At 43.9% G+C, this 15,726-nt stretch overlaps 1 pseudogene; it reads left to right on the top strand.

Moving 5' to 3' along the window:
- Nucleotides 1-11,257: 11,257 nt before the first annotated feature.
- LOC125632374 (protein FAM200C-like) lies at nucleotides 11,258-15,491 on the top strand (annotated as a pseudogene).
- The last annotated feature ends 235 nt before the right edge of the window (nucleotides 15,492-15,726 follow it).

Raw genomic sequence — 15,726 nt, forward strand, 5'->3', positions numbered from 1 at the left:
AGAAATTCAGACTGGAAATAAGCCACACATTTTTAACAGTGAGGTTAATTAACCATTGGAAGACACCAACAAGGGTTATGATGGATTCTCCATCACTGGCAATTTTAAATTAAAGATTAGATGTTTTTCTAAAATAGAGATTCTAGTTCTGACAGTAGCTTATTCAGGGAAGTCTTGCAGACTGCATTGTGCAGGAGGGCAGACAAGTTGGTCACAATTGCCCCTTCTGGCTTAAGATCAGGGCCGGCTCCAGCGTTTTTGCTGCCCCAAGCGTAAAAAAAAACAAAACAAAAAATCTTGCCGCCGAACACGGAGGCGGAGTGATGGTGCGGCTGCCAAATTGCTGCCGGCGATCGAAGAAGAGTTGTGTCCCCGCCGCCGAATTGCCGCCGAGCGTGAAATGCGCTGTGATGGAGCGGCCGCTGAATTCCTGCCACTGCCAAGGGCGGATTGCTGCCCCAGAACAAGACGTCCTGCCGCCCCTTTACATTTGCCGCCCCAGGCACGTGCTTGGTTTGCTGGTGCCTGGAGCCGGTCCTGCTTAAGATCTATAACTTATAGGCATTAGAGATGGAATCCACCATCTGCTGGAAGGGGTGTGTCACATATCTCTCTGACCAAGGGCACTGGAGACTTGTTAAACCTTGATGGCTCACTCAAATGGAAGCAACTTGGGAGAACGTGATGGCCACATCATAGGTGAAACCAGTGTTCTCCAACTTCTCTGCAGGAAGCTGGGTTTTGGAGAGTGGAAATTCCCCAAAGAGGAGAACAAAGAGGTCAGATGTTAGTGCTGGCCCTTAAAAATCCATAGAGTATGAGAGACTTGAAGGGAAACTCAAAGGGACACAGAGCCAGAAAAAGCTTAGGCAGAAGAGAGGAACAGAGGGGCATGCTTTTGTAGCAGAGGGATTCTTTCTACCTGCAAGACCAACTGAGCTGAAGAAGAAAGAAGCTGGCTGCAAAGCGAGAGTCTATGGTTCAGAGGAGAAGCCTTCTCAAACTGAGAAGCCAGGGGGTGAGTGTGTGTGTGTGTGGGGGGGGATCCTGGAGGCCTTAGACAGAAGACTGTGACCTAAGCCCAAAGAATGCTCAAGTGTGATGAGGAAACTGAGCAGGGAAATATGTCCAGAGCGTTTATTGTTTTGTCTGGATCTGTGTATTTCTTGTGCTATTTAAAATAAAGAATGATTGATTTTTTTTGGAACCCTTTGCAGAGCCTGCATGTTTTGTGCTTCCTCTGTTGCGTCTTCGAAGAGGTGAACTGTAAATTCAGAGTGTCCATAAGATTGGCACTACTGGGGTGTCTTGGGAGGGTCAGCACTGGTCCTGGGGGCCTATGGTAGTGGAGCTGCAAAATCCCACTTCCGCGGAGGGGTAACAGGTAGAACCTGGGCCCAGGAAGTGTGCCAGAGAGGCCAAGAAAAGAGACAGTGCTAGAGCCTACCCAGACCAAGGGAAGCTTAAGAGCACAGAGGTCTAGTATGCTGGGAACCAAACACAGCAACCTGGTAATTGTCCAGTTGGGAGAGCTTTACCATAGCTGTGATAGAGGTACTTCTGGAAATAGATGACCTCTACACTCTTCATGAAGTTACATGAGGGCAGGATGGGGTGCTCATGGCACGCTCTCCTTGTTGCAGCTATTCTCACTCAGGCTGTACGCTCTGGCTCGGGGCCTGAAAAATCAAATTCACTCCTGAATCCCATATGACATGCAGAAACATTCACTAATGCAACACCACATCAACATTAGGAAAGTCAGAGTTAAATTTCTCATAGCAGCATTATCTCTGCCCCCTTGTCCCTTATTTAACTTTTGAGAGATCGGCTTTGCAACCTTGTTTTTCCCTTGAATGTACTTTTTTGGTGTGTAATTTCCTAGTTTTTTTTAAAAAAACAAACTAAACAGAAAATCCATCATATGTCATCATATTGACACCCACATGCTTCAGCAGGAGGATTGGAAGCTTCAGATCCATTACACAAACCTCCGTCACTTGACCTAATGGAATAACCCATAGCAGTAACTGGCTGTCATCCTCTCCATGAACCAGCACTAGAAAGGGATGAAACACACTGCGGATTTCACAGACATTTGCTGAGAAGAGAGGAATGGTGGGTTCTTTTGCACGTTCTGGAGGGGAGTGTACTCTAGTGATTTCAGAGCATTCTGCCTGTTCCGCCCTGACCTGTAAGCTCGACCCATCTGCCACATACCCTTCAATTTGTTCTTGTCACAGTATGGTTTAATCCTCATGCCTGGCTGCTTGTCCCAGTGTCCAACTCCCAGTCTTCTTGCCAAGCCAGTCGTAGCCTCCTAGTCCCCCTGCATCCTCCTGACTCTTCATCCAATCAGTTTAACTCCACAAGCCCCATGCTCCCCATTCTGTCTTCCAATCTCCCTTCCTGGACTCCTCATCCAACCTCACTCCCCAAACCCTTTCTCCTGCTCTTGTCCCAGACTCTGCTTTGCTAGTCCCAGTTCTCCCTCCACATCCCAACTCTTTGTCAGATCTGTCTCCTCTTGCCCCCATCCTCATTCTTCCCGCCGCCATTGGTAGCCAGTCCCAGTCTCCCTTCACTTCCTCATCCAATCTCAATCTTTCTTCACCACCACTGGTTCCCAGTCCCCATATCCTTCCCCCTTTTCCCATCTGGCTCACAGTCCCAGCCCCCTTGCCCAGCCAGTTCCAATCTCCCTCACTGTCATTTCCTAGTCCAAGTCTCCCTGCCCAGCCAGTCCCAGTCTTCCCTTCCCCAACTTCCAATCTCTGTTTCTCTCCCCCTGCAACACCCACCCCCAGTCTCCACAACAATCTACTCCCACTGCCCTCCCGCATTTTGGTTCTTATCCCTCTTCTCCTCCGTGTGTCCAGGATGCCAGATGAGAATCACCAAGAGCACAGGAGAGACGGTCAGGGGAACTGCTTGCAGTTGCAGTGCAAGCCTAGCCTGCAGCAGACATGAGCATCAAGGAAAGTCCTGCTTGGGCCCTGGAGCCTTGGGCTGGAGCATGTTCAGTGCACACAGAATCTTTGGTGAAGATAACTGTGAAACTCCAACATCTCTACTGAGCATATGCAAACTGAGAGTTTTGAAAGGCATACAACTTGGCCAACTTTGGGTGAGTTTTCACTAGGACAGGAAAAGGCATATCCCTGGCACAAAGTCTACCTCCCTTCCAAATTTCAAGTCTCTTCTCCAAAGCAAGGGAGCACTAGAACTTCTCAAAGAAAAGGTCGCCAGAATTTTTTTTTTTAAAAAAATATGATAAAACATACTTTCCCCTAATCTTGTTCTTAAAAACAGCTGAACCATGTTAGCTGAAACTCTCAAAAAGTTCAGTTGGAGCCAGAAGCAGACACCTGTGTGACAGGGTCAGGCCAGATGGCTACAAGAGAGTAATAGAAGGCAGATATATTAGCTCCAGGTTAAGTAGGTCCCTTTTCCCTGGGTAAGGTAACAGGGAAGATTCCAGAACAATCGGGAACCTTCTGGAGACAATTAAGACAGACAGGCTGATTAAAACACCTGCAGCCAATCAAGAAGCTGCTAGAATCAATTAAGGCAGGCTAATCGGGGCACCTGGGTTTTAAAAGGAGCTCACTTCAGTTTGCGGTGCATGTGTAAGGAGCTGGGAGCAAGAGGCGCTAGGAGCTGAGAGTGAGAACGCATACTGTTGGAGGACTGAGTACAAGCATTATCAGACACAAGGAGGAAGGTCCTATGGTGAGGATAAAGAAGGTGTTGGGAGGAGGCCATGGGGAAGTAGCCCAGGGAGTTGTAGCTGTCACACAGCTGTTCCAGGAGGCACTTTAGACAGCTGCATTCCACAGGGCCCTGGGCTGGAACCCGGAGTAGAGGGCGGGCCCAGGTTCCCCCTAAACCTCCCAACTCCTGGTCAGATACAGGAGGAGTTGACCTGGACTGTGGGTTCACGAAAACGGCCAAATTGAGGGCTGCCGTGAAGCTCCAAGGCGAGCAAATCCACCAATAAGCATAAGACACACCAAGGTAGAGGAGGAACTTTGTCACACCTGGTATGGAAATTTTCAGTTGAAAATCATTAAGTTTTGGCAAAATTATAAGCAACTGAAAATAGTATCTTATTATGGGAAGCATTGGGCAATCTTAATAAAAGGCAGGGCTACCTGTTCCACCAGTAGGAAGGTTATGTCATTATAAGCCTTCTTTTCATATGCTTAATATGCTTAGCATACTGGGGCTAAGTATAAGCTTAATTATATGCCCTGTTTTCATATGCTCGTAACTTTCTGAAAAATTATCCTTGGAGGCTGAAAGCTACTTGAAGCTAGCTCAAAGGGAAAGTTTTTTGGGGAAAATTTGATGAAAATCCCATGATCTAAGATGGCCCTGCCCTCTAGAGCGCTACTGATGAAGGCTGGCCAGCATTAGTAGATATATACACCGTGTTGTTTTAAAGGTATAAGTATTGCTTCTTAGTGCTCCCTCCCTAGCACGATCGAAGGCACTATCCCTCTGCCACACATCTGGTAGGTTCCCACTGCTGGCTGCCCATCTGATTGTTGTGGGGGGAATCCCAGCCTCTGCATCCTCATGTGTTTTAAAGCCTCTAAAGTCTTCACAGACCCCAGGCACTGTCCCAGTTTTGGGGTCTGTAAACTCATTCTCGGAATGCAGACCCTCTGTCTAACATCCTCTCCTGAAAGCTGCAACCACACAGCCTAGCCCCTGGAACTAGCACTGAATCCTCAGCTCCCTCTGTAACTTAAACACAGCATCTCCCAGAATCCCACTGAAAGGGTGAGCCTTCTGGGTTACAGTTCACTCTGTTGGGAGCACATGTAGCTTGTAACAGAGGCTGTGCACAGAGCTTGAACACAGCTGTGCTCTTAAACAGAATAAAAATTACACAGATCTATGCAAAAATAATAAACCCTATGCACATTTTTCCTCTCCAGCCCACCCTTCCCTGGGGAATCCTTGTGGGGGCCATCTGTGTTCAGATACGTAGCTAGGTAGGCAGGCTTCTCCCACTCCATCCGGGTGCTGCAGCAGCTTCCCTCATCTTAAACTGGTGAAAAATGGCAGAGAGAGACCAAATAGAGCAGCTTCTGCCCTTTATCACCTTCCAGTCTCCCCAGTCAGGTGACTCCCTCAGCCTCAGCAGGTGACCACAGAGTCCTATTAGGTGACTTCATTGCCAGGTAACCTCTCCCCTGATAAACCATTTCTCCTGGGTGGGAGCCAGCCTTTTGTCTAGGGTGCTTCCCTCTTGAATAGATCGGTTGTCAGGGCATTGTCAGCCACCTATGGAATTCCAGTCCAACATGGAGGTGATAGAACTACCGAGAAGGCAAAGGGCTGCATATTCAGAATAGAGTTTGCAACGTGGTAATGATAAACACAGAAGGTTCATGATCTCACACAGAATTCATAAACTGTACAAACGATTTCCCAGATTATCTCTGCTACCAATACTGATTAGACACTGAGTGCTGATGGAAGCATGGTGATGAGTAGGGCCCTACCAAATTCACAGTCCATTTGGGTCAATTTCACGGTCATAGGATTTTAAAAATTGTAAATTTCATGATTTCAGCTATTTAAATCTGAAATGTCATAGCGTTGTAATTGTAGGGGTCCTGACCCAAAAAGGAGTTGTGGGGGGGTCACAAGGTTATTTTGGGGAGGGGGAGTTGCGGTACTGCTACCTTTATTTCTTCGCTGCTGCTGGCGGTGGCCCTGCCTTCAAAGCTGCGCTTTCAGCTAGCAGCTACTGCTCTCCAGTTGCCCAGCTCTGAAGGCAGAGCTGCTGCCAGCAGCAGCGCAGAAGGAAGGATGGCATGGGATGGTATTGCCACCCTTACTTCTGCACTGCTGCCTGCAGAGCTGGCCCTCAGTCAGCAGCTGCCGCTCTCCAGCCACCCAGCTCTGAAGGCAGCGGAGTAGAAGGAAGGGTGGCATGGCATGGTATTGCCACCCTTCTGCATTGCTGCTGGTGGGGCGCTGCCTTCAGAGCTGGGTGCCTGGCCAACAGCCACCACCGCTCTCTGACTGCCAAGCTTTGAAGGCAGTGCAAAAATAAGGGTGACTGTGACCCCCCCTAAAATAACCTTGCGACCCCCCTGCACCTCCCTTTTGGGTCAGGCCCCGCAATTTGAGAAACACTGGTCTCCCCTGTGAAATGTGTATAGTATAGGGTAAAAAGCACATAAAACACCAGATTTCATGGGGGGAGACCAGATTTAATGGTCCGTGATGTGTTTTTCATGGCCATGAATTTGGTAGGGCCCTAAGTAATGAGGAAGGGAAAGTGACTGAGGGTGAGTGTTACAGTGAGAGCGAGGGTATGGAAACAGCAGTAATGGTAGAGGGGAAAGGGAGTGGTGGTGAGTGTGACAGTGAGGGGAGATGGAAGGGGCAGGAATGAGGGAGGGGAAGGTGAGTGGGGAGAGTGTGACAGTAGGCCATGGATGAAGCAAACTACTAGGCATGTACTTCATTTTAGTAACTTCTAAGCAATAATATGGATTTAGTCCATATATTGTAGCCTTCTAAGTATGCTGCCATACCATCCAGATAATTCCGATCACCATACATTTCTCTCTTTCTGAAACAGAAATGTATATGATCAGATTTAGGTGTTTGGAAATCAGTATATTGCTTAAAGAAAAGGAGTACTTGTGGCACCTTAGAGACTAACACATTTATTTGAGCATAAGCTTTCATGAGCTACAGCTCACTTCATCGGATGCATCACGATGTAGCTCACAAAAGCTTATGCTCAAATAAATGTGTTAGTCTCTAAGGTGCCACAAGTACTCCTTTTCTTTTTGCGGATACAGACTAACATGGCTGCTACTCTGAAACCTGTCAGTATATTGCTTGTATTTCTCATGCTTGCCATGCAACAATTCTGCATGAATCATCCAGTTTATTGTTTAACATTGGACTGCTTGTTAATTCTGTAAGGAATCTTTTGGAAATGATTTCCAAATGATTTGTCATCAGTTTTCAGACAGTCTTTCAAAACTCAATTAAAACATGCTATTTCCCTTCCCACTCTGTGGCCGTCTAGTCCCCGCCTACTTCATTCCCTCCCTCCTTCACTTCCTAATCCCCTCCATCTTTATTCTTCAGTTCTCTTCCTGCTCCATCTCTTTACAATCTGCTGCCACCTCACTCCCTTGACTCCTTTCTTCTCCTCTTTTAATCCTCTCCTAATCCTCCTTCTGCTTCTTCTTGTCACCTCCTGCCATCTTATTCTCCTTGTCCCCAACCTTTTCTATGTCCTCTTAAACACAGTGATGGAATAAATACTGTGAAAAAGAAAAAAAGTCACATAACGCTCAGGGCCAAACTCCATTTGTGCATGTGTGTTTTTGTGCATATACCCTGTTGTTGCCCTAAAACCTGTGCATGCACGTGACATATTCTAACTCTTGCTTGTGCAAAATTTTCATACAGCAAAGGTATTCTTGAATCACTCGTCTCCTTACAGACCCTCTCATACCACCTTAAGCTTCTGGATCTGTCTGAAAAAGGACATTAAAAATAACATTCAAGCAAATCTGATTGTTGTAGGCTGGAATTTATTTTTAGTTTGACTCCGCTTTTTCCATTTCAAAAGCATAATGGGACTTCACTCTGTCCCAGTCTGTCACCCCCTAGCTATCACTTCCCTCCCTTGCTTCATCTCCATTCTACCATACTTCAATGCTCTTCTGTGTATACTTCAGAAAACGTCTGGTTTGTCTGTGTTTGAAAGCCCCAGGCTCCTTAGTGGTAACACCTGTCCAACCAGTCAAAGAGGCTGCAGATTTGGAGTTGATGGGGGCCTTGAGGGGAGGCAGAGGCAGCTTTCTCCATTCAACATGACACTGTGGGTTAATAGAAGGAAAATATTGACATTTTATTAAATTACTCCTATAGGTCGGATCATGTAACATGTCCAAGATCTAAACAATGATCCTGTTCGGGAGGAATGTGAGGTTGAGACTGATGAGATAAACCTTTTGCTGGAATATCTCTCCGAGCTCACTAAATTGCTTCCTTTATTTAATTACAAATTAATTGAAAACACTCCTAGTTCAACACAACAATACTTAGAACCTGATTTGTTGATAATATCTTAATCCCCCTGTAATATTCCCATAGACTGTACCATGATTATGTCATCAGTTTTACACTTTTAGAACCTTGACACATCTGGCTATATAGATCTCATTAACATGAATGAGAAAAATGTGTATAGCCATGGAGTACACAAACCATTATTGACCCCAGTCAGGACAGTGCTGACATACATAATAAAGAGGTTCACTGCAGCTGGTGCAATGTTGGTAACATATGAGCTAACAGAGGAAAGAAGAGGAGGGTGTGTCTGTATTGGCAAATAGAGAATAAAGTGATGGTAGGGAAGGAAGCATGAAATCTATGTAGAAAAAGGACCGATTATGGAATTGTGTAAATTAGATTAAAAGATCTAGAAGATCACATCTTATCGGCCAACTGCAGCTCCCACCTGCAGCCAGTTCTCCTCGCTACACTTTCCAGTGCTTTATCCTGTCCTCCTTTTCTTTTTTTGTGATTAATTTTTTATTAATTTTTAAAAAGAAACACAAAAATATAAAAAGGAAAATGACTTATAGCTTGTATATGTCACCAAATAGCTCACGTTTCATAGGATAGCCCATAAAATTATGCAACTTTACAACCTGTTGAAGCTGCAAGACCAGACAACACAAAATCCAATGGTATCACACAGACAAAACATGTTAGGCTGGGGTAATAATAAAAAGGCATACCCAAATGGGCAAAAAAAAGCAGAGAGGAGATGGTGTGGGAAGAGGAAGAGAAAAAGCAGAGAGGTCAGGTGGAATGGAAGTCTGGCATTATTGGGCAAGCTCAGCATTCTTTATCCAAATGTATCAAGAAATAGGGTCCAAATTTCTTTGAATTCATATAATTGTTCTTTGTGTTAATAAGCTATACTTTCTTTTGATGCTAAATCGGACAGGTCTGAATATCACTGCTGAATTTCAGGAATAAGCCTACTCCATTTTTATAAAATTATGCACTTGGTATATATTAGGATATAATTTTTAGCTGATGTTTGGTTGCTGACACTTTTGTATCCAATTCTTTTCACAGCTGCCTGGCTGTTGGACAGTTTGTCATGGTGTATGTGCACCCCATCCCTTTTCAGGGGTGGATCAGTGTTGTGAGAGCACCACAGTTGCTGTCTACCAGACTGTCCTCGAACTCAAGCTAGTGTGTTTCAAAATCCAGAGTCAATAATTCTGTCATTGGATTCAGGGATGTGTGGCCTAATTGCCAGAGTCAACATAGCCACCCTTGGGTTCCGGGCAGCACAGCCTAATTGCCAAAGTCACTATGACTGCCCTTGGGTTCAGCACTGTACGGCCTAATGGCCAGAGTCAATATGGCTGTCCTGGAGTTCAGCTCTGTACGGCCTAATGGCCAGAGTCAATATTACAGCCCTTGTGTTCAGGGTCGCATGGCGTCATGGCCAGATCTGGAGGCTGCCACCAAAGGAGGGGTGGTGGCCAGGGTAGGGGGACCAGGCCCTCCCAACTTCACCAGGTCCCAGCCCAGGACCCTGTCAGCGGCGAGTGTGTTCACCACCCAGTCAGCAGGGATCTTATTGCAACACACTGACCTTACATGGGTGGGAGATACCACTTACTCCGCCTCCCTGGGCTACTTCCTACTGGGTTTCCTGGAGCTGTAGTCCATATATCGTTGGGGTTTCTGGTTCCCTGGCACAGGGAGCTCCCTGGAACTCTGACTCCCACTGATTGACTGTACGTAGCAGGTCTCCAGTCTGGTCCCTGGGATCTCTGGTTCCCACAGTCAGGGGCTATAGTGGCTCCTGGCCTGAAGCCTCCACCAAGCATGTTTCCTCCTCAGTGGCCAGACTGAGCTGAGCTGCTCTTTTTCATACTAGCACAGCAGTTGGTACATGCCCAGTATGGTCTGAGGGGGCGGGACTTCCCCCACCCACCTTTCTTGCCTAGTGCGGGCTACGCACACCCCAACACACAGTCCCATAGCAAATGCATCAGGGCTACTTATTCTTTATTACAGTGCCAACAAACATCAGAAAACAAGGCCCACATCTTGCACTACCTCTGTGGCAGCCAATACATTTTAAATAGTCATCCTGTTGTCAACCAATACTCCAAGGTCCTTCTCCTCCTCTGTTACTTCTAATTGATGCATCCCCAGCTTATAACTAAAATTCTTGTTATTAATCCCTAAATGCATGACCTTACACTTCTCACTATTAAATTTCATCCTATTACTATTACTCCAGTTTACAAGGTCATCCAGATTCTCCTGTATGATACCCCGGTCCTTCTCTAAATTGGCAATACCTCCCAACTTTGTATCATCCGCAAACTATATTAGCACCCGAATGAAAAGGTCAAACCTCCTAGCCAGATGTAGATGGTAAAAAGCTGCTCGGGTCACTGCAGTAATATGATTGTCAAACAACAGCAGTAAGAATTTAGTTGTCATACAAAGGGACGTGGCAGTGCATTAAATCAGATCCCCCCGTTGCTGAGAAAGCTCTGTTTTCTGTACACACATGACTAAAATCATGCAAAGTGAATATTCCTCAGGTCGGATGGGCTTATCCCTAGAAGGGCTCTGAAAATGAGGACTGAAATCTTGCAGATTATTCAACTGGTTGCCTATAAAAAGAACTGGATGCTGGGTTGATATGCTTTCAGTGGCCTGTGTTGCTAAGTAAGTGAGCTGCTCCAGTTTGAACCAACTGGAACTTTTTATTTTAGAGCTGGAAGTTTCCTTCTCAGGTACTAGTGAACTGTAATAACCAACCCCAGAGGTCATGAATGAATGGAACACCATGGTGATATCCAAGTCTAGTAAGATGGGGCATGGTGCCATGGCCAACCAAAGGCAGAAGAGGGCATTTTTTCCAGCTGTAGCTAACTAGGTATCCAGTAGTAGTGGGGAGTTCAGGATCCCAAATTTTGGTCCATTTTGATCTGAACATCGATGTCCTAAATAATATAAAGGCGGTAGAGGCCATAGCAAGTGATCAAAAGATACCCTTAAAAGAGTGAAAAAAGGATTTGAAAAGCCAGTGAACTGCCTCTGAAGGTATCTGCTGTTTTCCCCTTGCTCAGGGTGGGGCTTTCACCTCCACATTCCCCTTTTATAATAGTTACTGTTAGGCATCCATTCCACATATGAACTAATAGATATATTATCAAACATGCAGCTACAGCATATTATTCCTTGCCTTTCATTCTACTTGCCAGTGCAGCTCCAAGCCGTGCCATTCACCCGGAAGAAGGCTGTCAGTAAAGAGCAACTTTACTGCACTGATAGTGCTCAAAGATTAACTAAAATCTATAACATTGCTAAAGAAATCTGCAGAAAAACACTTTCTAAAGATCCCTGGCTGCCTACAAATCCCTCCATAAGCCACATAATTGGTAACCAAATTTCCCATGAGCTATGTCCACATAAGCTAAAGTCACACAAATAATAACCTATCATATGCCATCATGCAGGACTTTAATACACACACACACACACACACACACACACAGAGTCTGACTAGATTTAAAGAGATTCTCAATAACCAAAGATCTCAACCGATTAATAAATATTTTTATAATTATAGAAAAATGTATAATGGCACCAAACAAAACAATGAGAAAAGCTATCTGATTTCTCTTCTGAAGTATCCTCTGTGGAAATCAACAATTTTGGCTTCCTCAGGAGTCTCAGGTACACATCTGACCAATTTTTAATGTATCCAGCATCCTATTGACTTTTCTAGCGGCAGCTGCACACTAGTTAGATGTCTTCATGTAACTGAATATGAGATCTCAGCCTATCAGCATTATGCATATCAGAAGTTGATTAGTTTTGCCATTTATATTATCAGTATTACCAACCCCAAACTTTAAAAAACCACATCAGGCCCCACAAAAATCATAAAATTGGCTTCAAAATCATATTTTAAAAATAGTAAATTTGAAACCATTTTCATTTTCCTTCTTTTTTTTAAAGCTTTTAGGATTGATATTTTTCAGCTTCACAGCCACAAAGCTAGAAACTACCTTCTTAAAAGAATGAAAGCTGAGATACTCACATATTCAAATGACCCAGGAGCTGTGGCTTTAAGTGAAACATCAAATATCACAAGACGTGTAATAAAATCAGGAAGTTGGCAATACACTAGCCCTGATGGAAAGTGGACATTGTCCAGTTCTTTGTTGCTCTCCGTGGAAAAAACCACGTATTTGGTTGTCCTCTTCACCATGGCATTTAGCAAGTCTTCCAGATCATGGGAGGCAACAGACTGGATGATACAAGTTGTATCATGCTCTTTTGAACAGATCCAGGACCTAGGGGATCTTGATGCTGGCAATCCTGGTGGGGACTAAGAGGTCCTGTGTGTTCACCCTCTCAAGATGACCCGTCATCTTATTACATAGATGCATGTAGGAGTGTGTGGCCATCCCTCCTTGTCGATCTCAGAGGAAGGCCAAGCCCCCTCGCTGTCTCGTTCCTAGAAAGGCAATCTGGTAAAGGGAAAATTAGATGTCTTTGATGCCCAGGCTCTCTGAGCTGGGCTGGGCAGTATTCAACCTCTGGGGCTCAAGCCCTCAGGCAGGGTGGAGCCCTAGCTGTCTAGAGTTCTGGCCCTCGAGCAGGGAAGAACAGTCAATAGTCTAGGAGCCAAGCCCTCAGGCAGGGCAAAGGAGCAATCAGTCTAGGATCCTAGGCCCTTAGGCCAGGGGGAGCAGTAAATAATTTAGGAGCTGAGCCCTCAGGCATGGTTGAGCAGGGAACAGTCTAGGGCATCAGTTCCCAAACTGGGGGGCGCATCCCCCCAGCGGGGCATGAAGAAATTCCAAGGGGGGTGTGAGGCTGTGAAATTTTCATAATGAAAAAAAAATGTATCAGCGTAAAATTTATTTATTTATTTATTTATTTAATAGACCAACAGACAATACAATATTCATATTTCTGTATACATAACTATTCACAAAATTGTCCAATTACAGGCCTGTATTATTTAACTACAATAAAGTATTAACAATCTTCTCATTTTTGATTATGAGTAGACAAGTATACTCAGACAAGAATAAAGGTAAAATAATAATAAAAATACAACTATAAATAAAAGTATATAACTGCAATGTTTTCAAATTTCATACCATGAAATGCGAATATATTTTATTTTTTTGCCTTTCGATGTGTAGGCATGCTGTTTTGGTTGCTGGGGAGGCCGAAGAACAATGTAGAAAGCGATGGAACTTTTTAAAACTTCCTAGCTCACTCACGAGAGTGTTCGAGACTGTTCTATCGTGGGAGTGGTTACCTCCACCACTCACCATGCAAGACCGGCTACTTGCTGGACTGGTGGTGGGTTGTATATATAGAACGTAATAGTAGAAGTAAATAAAGGTTTGCAGTAACTCAAATTAACTCAAATTGCATCCGATGAAGTGAGCTGTAGCTCACGAAAGCTTATGCTCAAATAAATTGGTTAGTCTCTAAGGTGCCACAAATACTCCTTTTCTTTTTGCGAATACAGACTAACACGGCTGTTACTCTGAAACCTGTCAAATTAACTTGTGTCCATTATTATTCACAAATCAGGAAAATTATTTTTATACATTTTTTTTATTCGTATATTATAGCTGTGATTAAGAAAAGGAAGTACGATGAAGACTACATTAAGTATGGTTTCACTGTCATGGAAAAAAAAGGAATCGATCATCCTCAATGCATAGTATGGCACGCAGTTCTCAGCAATGATGCCTTGAGACCTAGTTGTCTTGAGCAACACTTGACAAAGAACCACAGTGCTTTGAAAGACAAACCAAAAGAGTTTTTTGCTGCTAAACTTCAAAATTTAAAATGCATGAAGCTGGACACTACTGGAACTTTTCATCAAGCGTCAGCCAAAGTGGTAGAAGCATCTTATGAACTGTCGTTGCTCATTGCTAAAGCCAAGGAAGTGCACATGATAGGAGAAACTCTTGTGAAGCCTTGCTTATTGAAAGCAGCTGATATTGTGCTTGGTGCCAAAGGCAAGAAAAAAATATTAGAAATTTCGCTTTCCGACAATTCCATGAAACGTCACATCAATGACATGGTGAAAGATCTAAAACTGTGAGTTGTGGAAGCAGTGAAAGCTTCCCCTTTTTTCGCAATTCAGTACGACGATACCACTGATGTAGCACAATGCTGTCAGTTGCTCGTCTATGTTCGATTCATTAACGATGGAACTGTGAAAGAAGAACTGCTTTTTTTGAAGGAATTGACGACCACATCAAAGGCTTCTGATGTTATGAAAATAGTTTCCAACTTTTTTGAAGAAAATGGACTTTCATGGGAAAAACTGGTTGGTGTATGCATCGACGGTGCTCCAGCAATGCTTGTCTCTCACTCTGGATTTGTGACGCTGGTGAAAGAAAAAAATCCTGCCATAACTACGACTCATTGCGTCATACACAGACAAGCATTGGCTGCTAAAACCCTTCCAGATGACCTACGTGACTCGTTGAATTTGGCCATCAAAGTTGTCAATTTTGTGAACAACAGCGCTTTAAATACAAGTCTTTTTGCAGCTCTTTGCATGGATTTGGGAGCGGATCATAATATTCTTTTGTTTCACGTGGAGGTACGATGGCTTTCCAAAGGGAACATGCTTTCGAGATTATTCAGACTGAAAGACGAAGTGGAAATTTTCCTCAAGCAACAGGAAAAGGAAGAGTTATATCGTGCATTTACGGACCAAACATTTCAACTTTCACTGGCATACTTCGTGGACATTTGTGAATCTTTGAACAATCTCAGTTTGAAGCTGTAAGGAAACAATGCTGCAAACATTATAATGCACCACGATGCCATCACAGAGTTTATGGAAAAAATCAAGCTTTGGAAATGTTGAACGCAAGCTCAGATGCCTAACTTTTTGACTTTTCCAACATTTTCATCACTTGCTGAAAATGACGGTTTCCAAGAACTTTGTAAAGAGGATGCGAAGAACAAAACTGTGTTTCATCTGGACTGCCTTGCTGACGAATTCATCTGCTATTTTCCAGACAACTTTTCTGGCAACCCCATTAATAAATTAGCACGTAATCCGTTCAACGTTGATGTTGATTCATTGCCAGAAGTATTGTAAGAACAAGCATTCGAAATGAAATACGATTCAAGTGCGAAAGATATTTTCGAAAACTTAAGCCTGGAGGAATTTTGGATAAAATATTTCCCAATTTACCCGAAAGTCGGAGAAGAAGCGCTACATATTATTCTTCCATTTTTGTTGACATACCTCTGTGAAAATAGCTTTTCAAGTTTAGTCATAATAAAAACGAAACAAAGGAATCGACTGGATGTTGAAAACTATTTGCGTAGCGCACTTTCATCCTTCAAACCTAGGATTTCCCAACTCATGAAGCATCATCCTTCACATTAAATTTGTTTTGTTTATGCTATTTCTTATTTTAAATTACATTTTTATTAAATTTTTTTGACAAGAAAAACTATTTGTGCTTATTTTTAATTTTAAATAAAAAAATGCATACCAAGTTTTTGTGTTTATTTTTAATTTTAAATTATGAATTGAATTTGTTAAAAGGGGGGTTGCATGATGGTAAAGGAGAGGTGGGGGGGGGTGAGGGTTTCTCGAAAATTAAAACGGGGGCATGATGC

This window comes from Caretta caretta, chromosome 1 (genome assembly GCF_965140235.1).
Source record: "Caretta caretta isolate rCarCar2 chromosome 1, rCarCar1.hap1, whole genome shotgun sequence".
Taxonomy (NCBI): Eukaryota; Metazoa; Chordata; order Testudines; family Cheloniidae; genus Caretta; species Caretta caretta.